At 36.0% G+C, this 19,370-nt stretch overlaps 1 protein-coding gene across 2 annotated transcripts in view; it reads right to left on the bottom strand.

Moving 5' to 3' along the window:
* The window catches only part of GlcAT-P (Glucuronyltransferase P), a 261,409-nt gene that overhangs the window by 159,231 nt on the left and 82,808 nt on the right, over positions 1-19,370 (bottom strand). Inside the window, exon 1 of one of the 2 annotated variants that reach the window (XM_081739558.1) lies at positions 347-1,215. The exons of the other annotated variant lie outside the window; for it this stretch is intronic. The gene's annotated coding sequence lies outside the window, so the exon portion shown is untranslated. Of the gene's footprint in view, positions 1-346; positions 1,216-19,370 lie in introns of those variants that run through there. 2 annotated transcript variants of the gene reach the window in all.

Here is a 19,370-nt window from a genome sequence, read left to right as displayed (position 1 = left end):
GTAAAGTCGCTGTTACACCGTGCCCTTCAAATCTCGAGATGAAACATGAAATAGTGAAGAAGCAACGAGACTGCTATTAAATTGCCAAGCATAGCACAAGAGCAGGGCCGGATTAACTCATTTGGAGGCTCGGGGCTAGAAAAAATATGTGGCCCCTGATGACTTTGCCTGATACACTTCTGTGAAAGTACAGTAGGAAAGTTAAGTGAAAAAACGTAGTTCTACGACGTCAACCATGCCATTCATTAGATGATATTATACCTAATTGAACTTTCCAAATGCACAAACACACACAAAGTTATCCTATTATACCTAGGTATAATTGTAGTAAATAAAAAATGAGTACCTCAAAAATTTCCTCAGCTAGCTTTTGTCCTAGTGCAGTCCTCTATCATCCTGAAAGTCAAGCGAACTGGTCAACGAAGAAGTGTTTCATATTTTTGATTGGGTATTTTATGTTATGATGATGATTGTATCGTGTATGATTCTTTTTTCTTTTTCTTTTCTTTTTTTTTTTTTTTTTAGACAGTTGAGATTTTGATCAGAGTAGAAGCTCCCATCCACATGAAGGCCTGGTCTACAGTCCCCTTAAACTCCCCCCCCCCTTAATCGAGCCCTGCGCAAGAAAAATGGAGGCGAGGGGATTCAGAGTTAGTGTTGCTCATAAGATGAGTTGAGTTGATTTTGAGCTTAACGTCCCTTTTCAGCAGCGAGGCTATATGAGACGTGGACCTACTGATTAACGTGGAATCCGAACCACATGAGCTCCCACCGGGAATCGAACTGCTCATAAGATGAGCGAGACAGTCTTTTCGTAATAAAATCCAATAGGCAGTGCAGTAGTCTTAAAAAATTGTCAAAGAGTATACACTGTTTTAAAAACATCTATAATTGGCACAAAAGACATAGAAAAGACATTTTTATAGAGTGAACAAATGTAAAACGCACTTATTAAATAATTCCGTTAAATATAACTGCGATACTATTTTATAGTCTAAGAGCACTTGTTTCTTGATGGTTCTTCATAGGTAAATCACTCCACTAATAACATAGATGAGTGTACATATGTACAGAAGGAACCAAGCCACTGTGAGAAGGAACTGAGTAAATGGTGCCAGATGTAGGCCTACCAGAAGGAATTAAGATAAATGTGGTGAGGAATATGGTGGAAACACGAATATCAGAGTTAAACAACGTTTTCGACTGATATGCACTAATCAAAAGAACATGAACTTGGACACAAACAGAGCTGACGTAATCATTCGACTCTCTCTCTCTCTTTCTCTTGTAATCACAGAGTAGTCAGAAAAAAAAATTATTTTTGCCTGATCAATATACTTGACCAGCGGCTAACAATAAGATAGAAAACAAAATGATATAGTCGCTTTATCATTGAAGTCATGACCCGATTAAGTAAATAAATACTCGTATATAAAAACGAAAGGAAAGTATTACATGCTTTGAAGCAGTAGGCAAGGGCGCCGATCCTGGAGGGCCGAGGGGACCCGAGCCCCCAAAACTCATGTGCCCCCTATTGTATTTGTGAATACACAATATTTGGCATAATTTGAGTGCAATTTATCTTAAAATGTTAATATATATACCTTCTGCATCTGAATGCCCCCCCCCAAAATTTACAAAGCAATCGGCGCCCTTGGTAGTAGGCATACTCTAATGCAATGGTTCCCAATCGGTGTGTCACGCAGTCCCATAGAATGTGTCTCGAAATTTCAGAATTTAAAAATCACGTACCATTAAACAATTAGTTAAAATTAATTTTGATACAGACTATAGCACTCAGCGTCTCCACCGGCAGCAACAATACTCGGTACTACACAGAAATGAAATGAAATCTTTAAGTTTTACGTCCCACGTTTATGCCGGTTAGGCTAAACGAGACGGTGATAATGAGAGATGAGTGAAATGGTGGAATGAAGAAAGTGGGAGGAAACGGGAGAACCCCGAGAAAACCCGTGCGGTGGCTCAGTGGTAGAGCGTTCACCTCTGGTGCTTGGGGTCCCGGGTTCGATCCCAGCCCCCACTAAGTGAACTTTGTGGTGGGCAAACACCGTGCTCGTGGGTTTTCTCGGGGTTCTTCCGTTTCCTCCCACTTTCTTCATTCCACCATTTCACTCATCTCTCATCATCACCGTCTCCTTTAGCCTAACCGGCATAACCGTGGGACGTAAAACTCAAAGATTTCATTTCATTTCATTTAGGAGACTTACAAAGGAAGTGAACTGCTATGTATAGATGTTGGAGTGAGTTTGTAGCAAATTTGTAGTAGTAACACGATATCAAGTTTTTTTTTTTTTTTTTTTTTTTTTAAATAAATAAATCTATATCCGTCCGAGTACGCCTCATTGCGTCTCTTGAAGCCTTTGAAGTCGAAGTTGCCAGCATGCAATAGGTTTTGCCATTCAGATTTAAGCAAAGCACCTGCAATATCCGTCAACCCGCCATACATAACTTCTCTACTGGTTGCCTAACACCATAGTTTCGGCATGCAACAATGTTAATCTTATGGGTTTAAAACGGCCCTAAAATGTTGAATAGAACAATAATGACACGGGTTTTTTAAAATTTGAATGAGAACTGGACAATGTACACAAAAGTTTGAATCGACCAGTGAAAACGGCACGTTTCTAGCACTTGTGGTTTTTGAGGTCTCATTGTCGAGAGGATTGGGGACAAACATATAAACCTAGCATTTTAATGTATTCTAGACTAGAAGCTGGCAAATGACTTTGTCTGGCCAGAGTTGCCAACTTCAGAGAACAAAATTATCAATCTTCGTTTCTAAAATTGACGTATATTACAAGAAAATGTCGTATATTCGTTGCGTACGTGATAAGTGTAGAAACAAGTATTACTAATAATAATATATAATAAACTTATTTACCAATCTTCAGTTTTCAACTCCAAATCGGTGTCACTGTCCTCACTTTTTTTTCTCTTTTTGATCCTTTTTACACCAACAATATTTCCGTCTCCTCCTAAACATAGTTGAATTTATAGGATGGATGCAAGGTTGCCATTTGTCAATTCGCAAAACGTTATCGATTTATTTGATCGGAAATGACTGTTAAAAACCTTAGTGTGTGTGAGTTTTATTATTATTTAGTGCACATCTGCAATTTATTTGCTCATTCAAAGACTGCAAAAACGTAAGCGTTCTAAAATTATCGTATATTCACTTATTATCGTAAGAGCCAGGGACGTACGCAGGGTGTGGGTCTTGGGGTTCCGGCAACCCCCACTCCCCCGAAATTTCGACTTTTGTGTAAATTTAGCCTAATTTTAGGGGCAATTTTAAGAATTTTAATATAAAATACCTTCATATTGAGTTTGGACCCCCCCGAAATAAATGCCTGCATACGCTACTGGTAAGAGCATTATTGTATATATCATTAAGAATTAAATGACCTATCTCGATAAATTATCGTATGGTTGGCAAGCCTGGGTCTGACCCACTGCGACTCATATACTCTGACATTTTGTACACAGATGCCATTTCGTGTGCAAAAGGCTCAATACATTTTAGAAAACCTAATATAGCAGATGTTTTCAAACTTTTTGTAGTGGAGCTTCCCCTCAAGCACCAAAATCTGAACGCGCCTCTCCTGTCAAAAATTAAATGTGTCAACAACATAAATACATGTGTCCTTAAAAGAAAGAATATCACTATGATAAACCACGTTTTATTTATAAATCGCTAACGGAAATATCTCATAAACGCGGATGATCAGCGTTGTACACACTGAGTACAGACACCTTTTAATGTTATTAGGCGGTGTTAATAATTAAAAATTGTGGTAAGTCAGATATTTATATTATAATTGAAAAATACGAACAGAGAGGGAATTTAAATAATAAAAACCGGCACATTTAAATGTTGAGCAAAGTCAATGGGATGTGTAAGCTTGTTTTCAGTCACACAATTTATTAAATCTCGGCACGTATTTTGAAATGGCAAGACGCAAGACGGCTTCAACCAATGAAAATAAAACAAATAAGACTTTATGAATGGCGCTAGTACTTTAGAAAGGATCAAAACTCAAGAAACATCCCAAAAAATAATAACAGAAAATTAAGAGAAAGAAAAATTCAGTTCTCACGGCATCGCGCGAAAATCCAGAGATACTTAAGAATATATACTATTCTATAGAGATAAAGCAGAAGATCCTTAGTGACCATCTAACAAGCATTATACACGTTTAAGCCAAAGGTGAGAGGGCCATCCCTGATCGTTATTGAATAGAGATGATACAAAGGCTTACTCCACTATGTATACTAAGGCACGAGCTTTTCGCACTAAGAATTTGAAATTTCCGCGTGTCGTTTTTCATATTTCGCGTTTTGTCGCATTTTCCAAATAAAGTTTCGCGTTTTGTCGCATTTTCCAAATAAAGTTTCGCATTTTGTAGCTTTTGTGCAAAAGAATTGCCTGACATTTTTAGAATTGTTACTTTTATTCACTACAAAAATAAACCATTAATTACCTAAAAACAAAATACATTGAAATTTCACTTGAAAATGTCAATTTCATTTATAGAAAATTATATTTTTTTTTTCCAAATCAAACTGAGGAAAATCAGTAACTAAACTTACTATGAGTGGGAAAGTTTTGCTGTCTTCTGAAAACACGTAGGTACAATTCACATTTAAGCATTAAACATAAGCATGTTACATGTTTCCACATGTTCCTCCTTCATTGTTGAACGTTTGTCACTTATCATCAGTCCATACTTGAAAAAAAATCACAATGGGCATTGCTTGCTGAAAGCCACACATATGTAAGTGCATTTACAACAAACTTCAATCATCACTTCGGAACTCCCCATCCAGTTGCGATAGTGATAGCTAACGGGCGACATGTTTCCTATAGCCGTGTCCTAATCACCCAAAATGCACAGTTCATGTCACGTTCTACCGTTCCGTCAGCAGAAAGCTAGCGTTTTTAAAGTAATGAAAACGTATTTTTAAAATTTCGCGCAAAACTGTCAATTTCGCGTTTTATCGCGCAACATAAACCAATGAAAATACACATAGAATATCATAAAATGTCAAGAATCTAAAAATTACTTAATTCTGACGCATTTCGTTTTATCGCCCATTGCGAAAATCTCGTGTCTCTATGTATTACTAAAGAAGAAGGGAGCAGACTTTAGTATGCGTGTTGTATTAGAAATATGTTCCTTTGTTGGATTTTCTTTTAAGTCCTCGCGCCTCCCAAGGGAGGCGCGCCGCACAGTTTAAAAACCCCTGTGATGTATTGTTTTACTGAATATGTCATTTTACAAATACAACAGAAATGCATTTCTTTATAAGCACGCGTAAACTAGTTGAGGAGTTGATTTTGAGTTTAATGTTTCTTTCAGCAGCGAGGCTGTATGAGACGGGACTTACTGATTAACGTGGAATTCGAACTACGTGAGCTCCCGCCGACGCGTAAACTAGTTGTCATAAATGCAAAAATACCTCCATTTACAACCTACTTGAGATTTAACTGGAAAGGGGAAAGTTTTGTCTCGTTATTGCGAAACTTGTCTCAAAAATACTAGGAGCACAGCAAGAGATCAATCACAAACCTCGTAAGAATGTGTATTTTTATATTTAGAACACACGAGAAGAACCAACACATTTGTATTGCTCTAATCGTTGAATAAATTAACAACAATACTGATAGAACAATAATTACAAACAAATGTCGATTTAAGAGAAAATAAAAAATATATATACAACAATGTTCCTTTATAATTATAACAGCATTTTATTCATTTATTTTCATTTTCCCTTATTGCTTACACTAACACTTTCTTTGAAATTTCCTTATTTTCTCTTCTTCAACAATTCTCTACACACACACATACACAACATTAGCATCCTTCTATTTCATCATTCTGTGTCCCCCCCCCCTTTTTTTTTCTTTGGTAAATTATCGGAGCAAAATCTTTGGGATTGAAATAATACCAAAAGGTTTTGCGTCGTGAAATACCATGGAATTTGTTAGAATTCCCCCCACCTTTCATTTCATCATCATCCGCTAGCAAGTTACTTGATAAAATATTACAGCAAAATCTTTAGCATTAAAGGAATTCCAAAGGGTTTGCTAAGTGAAATATCAAGGAATTTGCTAGAATCTGGTTCTCCGGCGTAAGATCGTATTGTTCATATGATCTTACGTCCCTCTCCAGTCAAAAGTAGGCCCTCACAGAGGTAAAGACTTTGACGAGGTTGTGGGGCTTTCAACCAACATTTGCCTACACCAACCTTCCTACTTTGCTTTGGATAATAATAATAATAATAATAATAATAATAATAATAATAATAATAATAATAATAATAATAATAATAATAATAATAATAATAATAATATCATGTTCTTTCCTTTGCAGGAGAACCGAAGTCAAAAGATATTGGAAAGATCATTACTCGTGGAAGACACAAGCAAAATATAGAACAGACCTGTGGTAAATAGAAGGAATATTACCTGTTTGAAAGTTATGGAACAAGAACATGGTATGGTATCCCTGAAGACACCGTGCCAATAAAAATCCAACATCTAAAACTCCAGAAGATTGAAGAATGAATACAAGAAACAATTTGTGACGACAATAAAATAGAGGTGCTTGAAAGGCGTTTAGAAGTATCCAGCTCATTAGTTTAGAGCTATGATGTTGTGGAGCTCTAATCTATGAAATGGTACAACTTAGCCAGTTAGTGGATGGTAACTTAAGTTATTGAAGTGCTTTAAGAAGACCGGCTTATTCACTCAGTCTGATATTGGATTATATTCATGAGGGGTTGATTTTAAGATGTAAAAGAAAAACGTCCTCAAGATTGACAGTTATCGAGAGACTGGAGCTTAATCCTCTAATGATACCATCGACTGCCGTGACTCGTTGTAAGCAAAATCAGAGTGGTCTTCATCAGCACTATGAATGAATTTACGAAGCCAGGAAGGATCATTTTTCCCATTCTAAAGAATAAGGAAAAGCATACAAGTTTTCACTCAAGCAGAAGTGTTGATTACAAGGAAAAAACAAAGAACTTTCATGGAAATCAAAATTCTTACATTCAGTGAATTTATCGTATTAAAGAGTTACTTGAGCAATGATTTTCAAAGTTTATCAAAATTCCTCCCCGAGATACAATGTATTATAAAGGTAACCAAGAAAGGTCTGTCGCTTTTTCACCCATCACCTTCGAACATCGATATGTCACCTAAGACGTACCTGGAAGATCGAAAATGTTCCCTAGCAGCATCGACGACCTTCTACCAACGTTCTGGAAGGCCATGTGTTCCATCGCGGTAGAACTTGGTGGGCCGTGAAGCGAAGACGCTATCAAGTACATTTTGCATCACAAGTAGAAGCGCTCCTTCTTTGCAATTACGGAACAGTATGCAACCTACACCGCAGTGGAGTACTTTGGCTTGTCAAACTTGGGGCTTTGCAATTACGGAACAGTATGCAACCTACACCACAGTGGAGTACTTTGGGTTGTCTAACTTGAGGGCTTCTGAGATGCTCTATTCTTTTATTCTTTTCCGATCTCTACAATGCAAGGAACTCCCAATTCTCCTTGAACCGAAAATAAAAAGGTCTTTGTACGGGATTAGATCTGGTGAATATCTGTCCAATTTGCAAAATTTGGTGGCTTTATGTGACTCCTTTTTAGGAAAATCTTATGACAGACGCATACTCATGCGTGCTTTCCTTTACGTGTATATTAGTATAGATATAGACAGATATATAGATAGGTAGACTTACGTATATTTTGAGATACAGAACGAATTAATAAGATATATATAGTATATACAGCTGGATATCGATAACTCGATCTCGATAACTCGATTTTTTTGATAACTCGATTTTTCATATTCCCTTGAACTCTTCATAACACTCAATGTTAACATAATAACCTCTGAAAGTCGAATATTTAAATATGACAACCTCGGTAAGTGGAATTTTAATAGTTTCATAATCTTATTTGAAACCCTCGGTAACTCGAACTTTCGTATCTTCGGACCTCTACGAGTCGAAGTTTACCTCTGTAAGTCGAATTTCTTTTGATGTGACCTCGATAACTCGAAGCTATAAGTCTATGCTTTTACGTAATTGTCATTGTTGCTAGTCTTGTCATTGTTGTTAGTGTGTACTGTAATTGTGTTGTACTCATGTCTAGTATTTTATTTTTTACTAGTCATCTTACTTAATTTAAAGAACTTTAATAACTTCGAGTTATAGCGGTTGAATGAATAAAACTTCGAGTTATAGAGGTTGAATGAATAAAACTTCGAGTTATAGAGGTTGAATGAATAAAATTTGGAGTTATAGAAGTTGAATGAATAAAACTTCGAGTTATAGAGGTTGAATGAATAAAATTTGGAGTTATAGAAGTTGAATGAATAAAACTTCGAGCTATAGAGGTTGAATGAATAAAATTTGGAGTTATAGACGTTGAATGAATAAAACTTCGAGTTATAGAGGATGAATGAATAAAACTTCGAGTTATAGCTGTTGAATGAATAAAATTTGGAGTTATAGAGGTTGAATGAATAAAACTTCGAGTTATAGAGGTTGAGTGAATAAAATTTGGAGTTATAGCGGTTGAATGAATAAAATTTGGAGTTATAGGAGTTGAATGAATAAAATTTGGAGTTATAGAGGTTGAATGAATAAAATTTGGAGTTATAGCGGTTGAATAAATAAAATTTGAAGTTATAGAGATTGAATGAATAAAACTTCGAGTTATAGCGGTTGAATGAATAAAATTTGGAGTTATAGAGGTTAAATGAATATAACCTCGAGTTATAGAGGTTGAATGAATAAAATTTGGAGTTATAGAGGTTGAATGAATAAAACTTCGAGTTACAGCGGTAGAATGAATAAAACTTCGAGTTATAGCGGTTGAATGAATAAAACTTCGAGTTATAGCGGTTGATTGAATAAAACTTCGAGTTATAGCAGTTGAATGAATAAATTTTGGAGTTATGGAGTTATATAGAAACTTCTAACCTCGGTAACTCGAATTTTTTGAGGCCACCTTGATAACCCGAACTTTGATTACTCAAAAAACTCGTTAACTCGAATTTTTATCTATTTCCTTCAACTTCGAGTTATCGAAGCCTCACTGTATTATTTTGAGTGGGAAGTTTCAATTCAAGACGATTCACGAGTAATTTTCTGAAACAAATTAACCTCATAGGTTAAACAAGATACCACTGTATATTAGTACATTGATAACAAAAGTTTGTAAAAAGAAAAAAAAAAGCTTCTGAGTTATCCTCATCTCCAAGCACAGAATCTATTCCTTCCCTTCTTTAGGGAACGCCTATTTCACAGACTACAATTTGGTTGGCGTTTTCTCCAAGAAAACAAGAAAGAGCCATTATCTTGCGGCAAGATGGAAACAACTAGTATCGAACCCGGATGTCCTTTATTGCTTGTCTTTCTACAAATAAAAGGCTACTTTACCAGATAATGTCTCGTATCCGTGTGAAGGATAGCGTGGCCCTTCATGTGGAAAAAAACACACCCACACTGACACACAGAAACACAATACAGAGTTAGGAAGGAAATTCCCGTCTAAGGACAAACAATTTAAGCTAAGTCGCCCAAAACGATGAAGAAGAAGTGGCCTATATTTTTCATGGAATATAAGAGCCTCCTGTTGTTGATGCCAAGCCCACTTGTGTGTATATATACTCGCCACTCCTTTTATGATTTCAGTCAAAATGGATGGGAGAAAGCATGATGGCGGAATTGGGGGATGACACACCTGAGGAAAATTAACCCATAAATTTCCCTCTCGCTGTACCTCTTTTTCCCTCCTTTGATATACGTCATCCTCAGGTTCTTGGTTGTTATTGCCTAGTCTAAAGCGGTAGAAGCGTACTATATTATCCATTTTGGCTGCAGCCCAAGGTTGCCAAGAGTCAAAAAAATTTCTTTTCATTTATTTATTCTTCTAAAGGAAATGATTTCCGATTTTATGATTTTTCTACTATGATTTTATATGTAGATCATAGTTTCCCTATCTTTAAGCGTGCTTTCTTAAGACAGGATATGTGGTGTGACCCTATCTCATGATATAGAGGTTTGTACTGATGCAGTTACCCGCAACAATAACTTCTTCGGATATATTTTTATTTTCTTTTGATGATGTAGTGTAAAGAGAACAATTTTGGTAATAGTTTTTCGAAGTAATGTCGTCTTGTATTGTGACTACACTTTTTGGGATAAATAACTGCGAGATCACTTAGCCGCACTGGAATACTGCTTCCTGTGAGATCACTTAGCCGCACTTGAATACTGCTTCCTGTGAGATCACTTAGCCGCACTGGAATACTGCTTCCTGTGAGATCACTTAGCCGCTCTTGAATAATGCTTCCTGTGAGATCACTTATCCGCACTGGAATACTGCTTCCTGTGAGATCACTTAGCCGCACTGGAATACTGCTTCCTGTGAGATCACTTAGCCGCACTGGAATACTGCTTCCTGTGAAATCACTGAAGTCAAACTGTTCCGGATTTGAATCAAAAGAAAGATGGGTGACCATTCGTACTCACGAAACAGTGTTGCCATCGCCTCGTCCACCCACCTTCGTGAACACAATTGGGGAGCTACTTAAAAGGAAAAAGTGGCGAATCCCTGTCTAGAAAACCAACAATAACGGCAAAAAGGAGTTGATTTGCTGACCTCCTTGCAAGTCCTTAAGATGATTATGCTTGTTTGTAGCCGTAGCTTGCGTTTAATAAAATATAGTTTAAGCTCGTAATGAATAATTAAAATGTTGTATGAGTTGTATTCACGCATCTAAGGTAAGGAATGTCTAGGGTAATTTCTTAATATACTAACATACATAAACTTATAGCTAATACTTAAGCTTCAGGTTCATATCAAAGATATACGAGGGACGTACAATTAGAACAACAGTAATTCCCTCTTAACAACATTTTATTCAATAAAATTGAGTATCTATTAGAAATGATTCTCTAAATCGACTATTCGAGAGGTACCAAACTACGTACTCTAATCTCTAAATTTTCTAAAATATCCTCTAAGCCTTGTTCCCTATAGTATATCTAAAATTCTCTAATTACAAAGGCTTGTGGAAAAAGAGGAGGGTTAGCTGTTCTTAAGGGCACCCTCTTTTCTCTTTAATTGGCTAAAGGGTTCTAACTCAATAAATTTAAATCCTAGCCTGAACCTACTCAGTGTATTCCGAGAAGAGTAGATCCATAACATTTTCCCTAAAGAAAAACTATTGTACACTCATACAACATAAATACTTCGCCTATCACGAGAGTCAATAGTCACAAGAATTTCGGAGTTTCTTTTGACACAAAACTAAGTTTTACAGAGTATATAAATGCAATCAATGTGTCTTCTAGGACTTCTGTACAGATTAACAGAAATATGGAACCTCTTCCTTAGCAATGTTCTGCAAGGGAATAATTTCTCCTAAAATGGAATGTTGTTAACCTATCTGGACAAACCAAGAGTTAGACCGAACGACGTGATGAGATGTGTACGAGAGAGAGAGAGAGAGAGAGACTTATCCTGTTACAGGTCGAAAATACGAATTTTTAAACTCTTTCAGTCAATACACTCGTACTGCGTTCATTTCCATATATAGTACACCAATTTTCAAACTTCTATAGAATGTTTTTATTATATTGGTCTATCTGCCTTATCTACCACTTTCAAATATATATGAAAACACTTGATAGCAAGTAAGATAAACTTGAAACTTCAATTCTCTAAAAAATGCCCGATTTTGACCTTGTTCTTTGATTCAAGCTAAGAAGTTTCCATCCCAAAACGCTCGTTCAGAGAAATTGCTGCGATTGGTATTCCAGTAAGAAAAAAACCGTTTAAAGAAATTGGCGAGGAAAAGCAAGAAATTCGTTTACGCAGTGCCGCATTCTTTTCTATTGTCTCTTCCCGCAGTTACCAAAGAATTGCAAAAAAGGATACTGCAAAGATGGCAATGCAATCAATACATAGAAACGATTATGATAGCAATGAATGACATGGTGAAATGAACAAAGTGAGAGGAAACAGAGACAATGGCAGTCTTCACAGAAGGCTTCACGCCTCAGAGTAATACTCGTGATTTCTTTTAAACATTTATCGATAACAGATTATGAATCAACCAACTAAATCACTTCGCGTAACAGCCTATCTTGAGGGTCTGAGGCGCTCCAACGCCATCTGTCAGCGACCAGCTGAACTACGGCCAGCCTAGTGCTGAGTCACCCTGTCACTAACCAGCAAGGATCTTATAAAATAGAGGATCTGCCCTTACAACAAAATCTTGAAGCCATACGTCACAGTTTCGTCACCCCTACTCTGCCCACTCCGCCCAATAGGAACGCAATGTTTTGAGCCAGCAATCATGGCGGAAAGGAAAGTATCCAATCAGACGATGGCAGAAACGAGAGTAGCCAATCAGACGTGCAGATGCTCGGTTGTTTTTTGGCTTCATCGATTTAATAGGATGAAGATATACATGGACAGATCCTCTATTTATAACATCCTTGCTAACCAGCGTATTAGAAGCTTTCTAGATCTAGTGGCCGTCACGTCTTTCAGTCATGTGACTCCCCAGTTTGTCTCACTACGCTGGGTGGACGCTAAAAATTGGGAAGCACTGGCCGGGAATCGAACCCGGGACCACGCGGACATGAGCCCAACGCTTTAATAACGCTCTAGACTACGGTGTCTCCGTCAGAATATGAATCATTCAATAAAATTCTGAAGCTTAAAAAATCATAAGCAAACCGATCACAATTATATAAGCATTGGTACCCATCTGAGGGACATCAACATATACACTATGAATAAAAATATTCTCTTTATTCCCTCGATCTAAATATTCAATGTATTAGTGAGTCTCGTTGAGCTTCAATTCATTCTGTAGCATCTCTGCAGATATTAGTGGACAATCCATAATTCTAGGGGTCATTGAAAATGAACAGTGGCACTGCTGATGCCGATTAAGTCCAAATTCATCCCTCATTGGCATCGGGAGAAGGGGGAGATAAGGAGATAAGTGAGAAGCGGTGAAATTACGTGATTTTGTTAATATACTTTCATTGAAATGCGTATACTACAGGGGAAGGGATTCAAATACTTTTGAAAAACCTACTCCTCTCTTGCGAAGATTATAAGCTTGCAAAAGAAAGGAAAGTTCAATAGCAAACTTCATTTAAACGTATTTTTGGAACGAGAGGTTGAAAATGACAATTGGCAAATCCTGAATTACGGTTTTAATGTAATTCTAAGAAAAATACTTTGCATCAAGTAATATTAGGATAAGGTAAATTTTAAACCTGTCCTTGTGGAACATTAAAATTTTGTTTGGTTTATCTATCTATTTATCTATCTTCTATCTATCTATTAAAATGCTACAAAAGCAATAGCTCTTTTTTGTCCGTCAGCCCGGTTAAAGGGTTGTGCCCTTTCTTCGGGTAAATTAAAAGCGCCTGAGCTCCAACCTGTAACTTTAGCATTCAAATCTTTCATTTACGGTTATGTGTGATTTCACGTTTAAGACTTTGTATTTTAATAAGCCTTCTCTAAAATCAATGCATGTGAATTGTGTTTTTATCTTTCGATTTCTATATGTTGAGGACGTTTATATGTTTGTGGTCAATCCTTTCGACAATGAGATCTCGGAAACTACAGGCTCTAGAAAGATGACGTTTTCACTGATCGATTGGAAATTTTGCGTAGATTGTCCAGTTCTAATTGAATATTTTTTTTAAAAAAAAACATGGCCATTATTTCATTATTACGTTTTTTAGGGTACACTGGAAGCGTTGAAATTAAAAAAAAAAACTAAAGTATCATATCCTATGCGTTATACATTCTAACACCACAATGTTGTATATAGGGGTTGTATATGTATCAGGCGTTTGTTTCATGACCAAATAATGAAAAAGGAAGGATAACCATTTCTCGAGTGTAAGATAAATTTTTATTTTTTGAGTGTTTTGTCCAATGAACACCATATATAACTGACATTATAATAAGTTGTATATGTAATGTATTTGCTTATTACATACTGCATGCAAGAAGAAAGAAAACACTGGTCATACATGAATTAGAAACTCCAACCGGAAGTAGGCTCAAATCTTGCAAACGATGCGAGATATTAAGAAAAAATAATCGAAAAATCTTCCCTTTATGATACCTCTTGCCGATTTTTTTATCAAGACATCTTGTGTCTGTAAAGGGACATGTACATATGTTGTGGGGGATGAGAAGGAGATTTATGCTCATATACAAATGATGTGCTGTGTAGAGAGCGCAGGTTCTGCTAGTATATACATTAAAATGCTAGGATTATATGTTTGCGGTCAAGAAAAGTTTATATGTTTATGGACGTTTATATATTTGTGGCCAATTCTTTTAACAATGGCGTACGCGCCTTGGGCGTGGGAGACCCGGGTTCGATTCCCGGCGGGAGCTCATGTGGTTCGGATTCCACGTTAATCAGTAGGTCCACGTCTCAAATAGCCTCGCTGCTGAACGGGACGTTAAATTCAAAATCAACTCAACTCTTTTCACAATGGTATTCGGAAACCACAAGCTCTAGGAAATATGCCGTTTTCACTGATCGATTGCAAATTTTGAGTAGATTATTCAGTTCTAATTGAATATTTAAAACAAATGGCCGTTATTTCTTTATTACATTTTTAGAGGTACTCTGGAAGTATTGAAAATTTTAAAAGTGAAGCATCATATCCTACGAGTTATACATTCCAGCACCATATAGTTGTATACGGGGTTAGTATATCTCTCCGACGTTTGTTTCACGGCTAAATAATAATAAAAAACGAAGGATAACAATTTCTCCAGTCTAAGATGAATCTTTATTGTTTTCAGTGTTTTGCTTAATTAACACCATATATCACTGACATTATAATTATGTAATTGTGTGTGTGTAATGTATTTGCTTAATACATATACTGCATGCAAGAAGAAAGAAAACACTGATAATACATGAATTAGAAACTCCAACCGGAAGTAAGCTCAAATCTTGCAAACGGTGCAAGATATTGAAAAAATAATCGAAAAAATCTCCCCTTTATGATACCCTTTATTGATTTTTTTTATTTTATCTACATGTCTTTCACTTACGTCTGTAAAGGAACATGACAGATGTTAGGAGTGACAAGAAGATTCATGCTCATATGTGAATGATGCGCTGTGTAGAAAGCGCACCTTTAGCTAATTAAATATAAATAATAAGAATACAGTCCTCCTAAAGAGCGAAGTTTGCCGAGTTCGCCTTTACTTCCAAAGTGGCCCTGTATTGAATGGAAAGAAACCTGCAAGCATCGGCTGAGGCAAAGGCGGGTAAGCCATAGATCTCTGTTGAAAAGGCGCCTTACCAGGTGCTTCCCTCTAGCGTAAATTAAATAATGTCTTCTTCAACGGCGTAATGGATGGCTCAGAGGAGAAACTGTCTCACAACGAAGACGTACGAAAGAAAGATAGTAACGCAATACAGATGGAAGAAGAAAAATGGGAGAAAGGAAGAATTGAATAAAAGAGCAGGGAAATAGATTTATCAAACAAGAAATTGATAACTTCTAGAGAATACGAAGGGGAAAAAAATAATAAAAGAAGCTAATTTATATGTTTCATTAAAACAAATCCAATTTTTCCCTATCTCTTTATTTTTTGTTTTATATCATTCTATATAGAATGTGAATGTCAGAGTATCAACGCCGGATGGAAGGCAAAGGGGTGAGCGGGTCATTTGATAGGGGTCATTATGACACTATGAAAAAGATAGTAAACACTACGGATAGTAAGATATAATAACCTAAAACTATGATTAACTTGTAGAAAACTTTAATTTTAGACAAATTTCAACTTGTGCTTCCAGAGCTGAATGTATTTCAAGCAATTTTGCACAAAAATTCAGTTCATTGCTCTTCTCACAGTGCAGATAACAGAATAGCTAAGAATTGTACAGATGACAGAAGTCAGGAAAACCCATATTACATCATATGTTAAGAAAGGCGGGAAAAAGACGAGGAAAATCAAATATCACTGTTCCTCGAAATAGTAACTCCTTCCTGACAACCACAAATTCTTCCTTTGCCGAGTAAATTGTTACTGATTTTAACACTGCCTGAGACATAAGACAAATTGTTGCCTGATAGAATTCTACAATGTCACTAGCCCAGTGGCGGATCCAGGGGGGTCGATCGGGGCGATCGACCCCCCCCCGGAAGGGGAAACGTTTTTATTTTATATATATAAATAAAACCCTCCCAGAGTTTGAAATGTTAAAAGTAGTTCTAAGTAGCAGTATGACAACCCACTGCCCCCCCCAGAAGTCAGTCCTGGATCCGCCCCTGCACTAGCCAGGCACGCACCCACAAATTTTTGGTGGGAGGGGGTCCAATGCTACAAGCCACTATGCCTATGTAGTATTGAATGGGTATTATTCTACACCCGAAAAGACGATAAGTAATTGTAAGATACTTCCACCTATATTTTCAAGGGAAAAATTATAAAGTTAGATTATTTTTATAAGAGAAAGAGTACAGATGAAGGGCAAGATCAAAATTTTTCATGCTACATCAATCATTTTCGTCTGGACACCCTCCTCCCGTGGGTATGCGTGTGCCCTTGTTACTAGCATTTAACGGGGGAGGGATATGTCTAAAGATGGCACATATACCAAATGATTGATCTCCTTAAACTGAACAAAATTATACTAAATCCTCATGTATAATTTTTGAAAAAATTAAAAACTTTTTGTAAACCTAAAAAATTGGAATATAACGTATTTCAAGGGTACACATTTTATCATCTCTTTCAATCTTCAATAAGAGAGCAAAAAGTCTTCCCTTACTCATCCAACCGAGAAATGTCTTTGGAAGTAATCATATAAGAAATTTTGCAGGTGTCCAGCAGCCGTGGACTCAACACCTCTCGTTATCTTTCGATCAGCTTTTCCTTCAAGGAAGTGATTCCTTGTCACGCATTAAAAATAACAGGAAATCACTAACTAGTTCATTTTTAAAATACTGATTTCATTTCACAGGTAGGGAGGTATATGAAGACACAATTATATATAAATCTCCAAAATTGAATTATAAATTAGATATTTAAAACAAAAAATCTGTGCATTGAGATTTATATAAAATTCGTTTATATGAGTTTTAAACTCGTAAGTACCAAAAGCTCAAGTTGCTATTTCGATTCAAATTGTCTAATATATATGATAAATACATATTCCTTTTTTTGATATGTGAGACTGGACATAAGTGGATCTGAACCACTACTCAAGTTTGTATTTCCCCCGTTAATACGGTTCTATAATTATATCCGGAGGAATTGGTGCGAACATAAATAATCATACAAAATCAAATTCCTCGTAACGGGGAACAAACGCATCAATAATTATTTGCCCATTAACTCTACAATCAATTAGTAAATCAAAAATTATGTTATATGAGTATATGGTAGATTTTTCTCACTACTGTTTCTCGCTTCCAAGAGATGGCTTAGGGGAGCATTTACATCCGTTTGAATACGATATACGTATATACTTTGAATTTTCATTATCTAAATGTAAGTTTAGAGACCAGATTCAAATAAATGCAATACCAATAAAAAAACAGTTAAAGAATAAGAATATAAATAGATTGTTCAAATGGAAACATAGAACAAGTTACTAGATTTACGATTTATGAAATTTTAGAAATGGAGATGCTAGATGACAAAAATTGCAATTTTTGAATGTGGTTCAAGTACCAGAAGTAGGCTAAAAATACAAGCGGATGTATCCCAACCTTCCTCTCACGAATCGAACACTAAAATTTAGTAAGTTTAAAGCTTTGAATTAAAAAAGTAAAAGGAAAGAAACTTTTGGATGTAATAGTACGCAAGAGATCAAAAATAACCACATGTTGTACTAATATATCTAATTATTTATTGGAGGCAGTTAGTGAGGCCAGTGAGACCATAGGGGCTAAACCTAGGATCATATGTCTCTAATGGTGTCTTCTCGTTTGACCAATTTTCTTGTCGCCTGCTGACTTAACTACCAGTTTACACTATGATTTTTATTTCATTTTAGACGGCGAAATGGTGTGTCCATTTCACTGACGCTCACTCAGCAAAGCATATTTAGTCTGATGGAATTTCTAACAGAGATTTATTAAGAAGATTCATTTCTCAGAGTGAACAACAGCACCCACAGCCATCTGTAACAATATATGTAGTGATGTGAGGTGGAAAATTTTCCGCTATATTTTTCCGGAAAATTTTCCGTTCTAAAAAAAAAACATCAGTAACAAGTAACAATTCCTCAGCAATCATAAAATTGGTTGAATTCATGTACAGAAATGTAAAAAAGTGAAAGATCGTTTAAAGAATCTGAAAATTTGCATGGCTCACACAATTTTCAGTAGTATGTAGGAACAAGTTAAATAATTTTTCATGAATCGAAATATTTTCTGTCTTATATGGAAAAATCGAAGAACTTATAATAAGTCGGAAAATTTTCATTATTTTGAAGCAAAAAGTAAAACAACTTTTTGTGAATCGGAAAGTTTTATTGCTCTGTAGAAACAAGTGAAAGGAATTTTCATAGATCGGAAAATTTTCATCACGATGTAGAAACAAGTGGAAAAAACTTTTCATAAGCCGGAGAATTTTGGATGTTATATATAGTGATGTTAATTGGAAAATTTTCCACTATATTTAACTGCATATTCAGCTACAAAACTGAATTTCTGTAGAGGAAAGTTAGTCAGCAACAAATTATAATTTTCCAATTAGCTTTAGGGAACCGGAAAATTTTCTATTGTCAGCCAAAAAACGATGTTTTTTCTTTCTTTTCTGTTCTGCTATTATGTTGATGGTTGTTTTGGACTTCAGCGTCCCTTTTGAGCACAGAAGCTATATAATACGTGACCTCGGCCCAAGAGCGCCCATGTTGTGGTTTTCAAGGGGGGCAAATATAAGCGACTTTTCAAATATAGTTTCATTTTTTGCTACAACTAATGTAAAAATTCTATTGGGTTTTCGACATTCCCAAGTACAATTTCCTCTAGGGGGGGCGAACGCTTAGTGATAAAGTCACACAACGAACACTTTTATTAATACTAATAATACTACATAACCATATCGCTTTCCTGAAATTCTCGTGTGTATGTTTAAAAATCTACTGTTGTTCCACGCCAACCAGTCTATATTTTTTGTTGTACCTTCGAAGTAAAAGATATTCATTATTACATTTGTTGGACTCTAGTGAGTCAGAAACTACAATTAATAAAGAGTTTGTTTTGTCTAGTATTCCTGCGATTAGAAGGGCCTTATCTAAA

Source organism: Thermobia domestica, chromosome 15 (assembly GCF_964235325.1).
Source record: "Thermobia domestica chromosome 15, izTheDome1.hap1.1, whole genome shotgun sequence".
Lineage (NCBI taxonomy): Eukaryota > Metazoa > Arthropoda > Insecta > Zygentoma > Lepismatidae > Thermobia > Thermobia domestica.
This window is presented reverse-complemented; position numbering and strand designations above follow the sequence as displayed.